Source organism: Micromesistius poutassou (genome assembly GCF_964030765.1).
Source record: "Micromesistius poutassou genome assembly, chromosome: 3".
NCBI lineage: Eukaryota > Metazoa > Chordata > Actinopteri > Gadiformes > Gadidae > Micromesistius > Micromesistius poutassou.
Window position 1 is genome coordinate 15,103,804 of NC_140273.1, and position 2,653 is coordinate 15,106,456.

The window sequence follows — 2,653 nt, forward strand, 5'->3', positions numbered from 1 at the left end:
TGTAATTGAAAATATTTTTGCACTTTTCTGACTTATCTTAAAATTCTTTAAAGGATTACCATATATGAACATGTAATGTATAAGCTGTTGAGATGGTTAATGATGCCATGGTGCTATTTTTATTATAGGTTTTATTTAGCTTGAGTTTTTTCTGACAGAATATTACTAGTTTTGAAACTAAATTATGTTATAATTGTATCTGGAAAATATTCTTAATATATTCAGCATAGCCTATATTCTTCAGCCATAGCTATATATATTATTATTTTTAAACAAATAAAACAGTTGCTTGTGTATTTTGCATCACGGTAATTTATGTGTTCGGTGAGGGGCTTTCATTTGGAGATTTTGTCTAAAGATCTTTTAACAACACACAACAATAGCTCACCACACAATATCGTTGTGTAAGACGCTGTGTGTGTAGTTCCCCGCCTGCGCGGAAACCCCCTTCACATCACACGGCCTGAACAGACAAGCTGTGTAGCAGCAGCAGCAGCAGCAGACAGATTCCCAGCTGTTGTGTGGATATAGTGAATCGCACAGGGAGTAAACTGCATACACACTCACACACACCGACAGAGAAAAAATAAATAAAAGATCAGGTTACGTTCAAAGTTGAACAAATACTCATGGATTAGTCGGTGGTGAATAGGTTGGGTTCGTTTGGCGTGTACTTACACAGGAAACACGGACATCCCCTAAAGTAAAAAAAAAAAAAAGGAAGTAGCTACAAAGAGTGCACTTAAAACTTTCTTAAAGACAAACCGCCCCATTTATTCTTTTTCTTTGTGTTGGTATAGGCCTAACACAACAGCTGTGTTTCATTTACTTTGGCTATTTATTTGAGTTGGATCGACAAATTCCATGCTTTTTTTTTTAATCCAACCCTTCTGAAAATCCGAAGCAAAAAGGAAGAACATTTAAGAAGGGAAAAAAATCGAAAGTAAAGTTAATATTCGTTTGAATAAAAAGCCCATCACGAATGTCTACTGCAGCCGGTAGCAGATCAGACCTGTCGGGGTAGCATGTTGAGCTCAGCGCTCTCACAAGATGCCAAAATGACACAGGGCCACACAAGCACGCAAGTATCTCGGGGGAAGAGAGTCAACAGTTAGGCATAGCCTACTGATTTTATTATGTGCATCAAGACCCGTGCTTTCTCCGTAGCTGGATGTAACCTTATCCCAACATTGAACCCCCTACTACGTGCTTACCACACTATTTACCCCACACAACTGACTTTAATCAATACCCAAATGATTCACAATATCACGAGACTGCCCGGGATTCTCCCCCCGCCCCTCACAAGCACAAGCACAAGCACACACACACACACACACACACACACACACACACACACACACACACACACACACACACACACACACACACACACACACACACACACACACACACACACACACACACACACACACACACACACACACACACACACACACACACACAAGCCCACCCACCGGGACTCAAATTCACTCACCTTCCCCATCAGCACTGGAAATAAAGTGGGTCACACATTTCCACTCTGGGGCTGTGGGACCTTTCTGAAAGTTATAAATATAAGTCAGATGACTGGTGGTAAAATCAGTTCCTGTAGCTGACTGTAGACTTCCAAGCACCACAAAAGGGGACTATTGTGCTTGAACATTGTAATCACTAGGGAATTCCCTACAGCAGCCGTCCAACTTCAATGGCTGACGCTGGTAGTAAACTGATGTAGTCTATGGATGTAGACTATGGTTGTATACATTCTTGGCATATCCCAGGAAGGACAGTGGGGGGGGGGGTGGGGTCCATTATGGAAGGACATGTGATCCTGAACTCCTTCAGGGTACCGACAATCAAAAAGTTCCCATTGCTAATTACAAGCTCCAGGCAGCCATGGGAAGTCCAAAAGTACTTCAATGGTAGAGCCCTTCAATTGAATAGCTCAGCTACAAAAACCCCTTCCAAATTGTACTATAAAACTGGAGGACATTGTACCCTGTACAATCATGCAGTATCATTCCCTGTATCATTGTCTGCCAAGACTGAAAATGATGGTCTATTGCGCCATAATGTGTTTTTCTACCAAGGCAGATGTCAACATTTCAAAATAACACAGCAAAATGATACATGATGTAATTTATAACATATAATTAAATCTTGAAGGATCATTTTTTTATTTTAAAAGTATTTAATCCATTCAAAAGATCTGACCTTGTGACCCACTTATCAACCCCCAAGCTCTGAAAATGAATTTGGTAGTGCCTCTGTGTAACTTGTGACCGAGGTGACTGATCCTTGTCGCACACACACCTGAAATAAACCATGAATCACACGGTGTGTTCTTACAAGACCAAAACCTTCTGTTACGAGATCATGTGTGTTCCACCATTTCCTTTAATGAATTAAGTCTGGTAGTTTCTTGGTGAAATTCCCTTCTAAAAGGGTTGCTGGAAATGTAAGGGAAAACCTTCAAAAACCTGACTCACTCCTAGAGAAGAATGCTGTGTCATTGTAACATCATTGTTTCAACAAATCAGGTTACCGATGAGAAATTGTACTCTAATAATTGAATGTGATACTTATCCCTACAAATGGAAACTTGACTTATGAGGACCATATGTGTTATACGTGTTTAAGGGGCATATAT

At 40.3% G+C, this 2,653-nt stretch overlaps 1 protein-coding gene across 2 annotated transcripts in view; it reads left to right on the forward strand.

The window, feature by feature from the left end:
* Positions 1-294, forward strand: part of tnip2 (TNFAIP3 interacting protein 2) — a 3,787-nt gene extending 3,493 nt beyond the window's left edge. For both annotated transcript variants that reach the window (XM_084465270.1, XM_084465269.1), the window contains exon 6: positions 1-294. This exon is cut by the window's left edge and continues 620 nt beyond it. The gene's annotated coding sequence lies outside the window, so the exon portion shown is untranslated.
* The last annotated feature ends 2,359 nt before the right edge of the window (positions 295-2,653 follow it).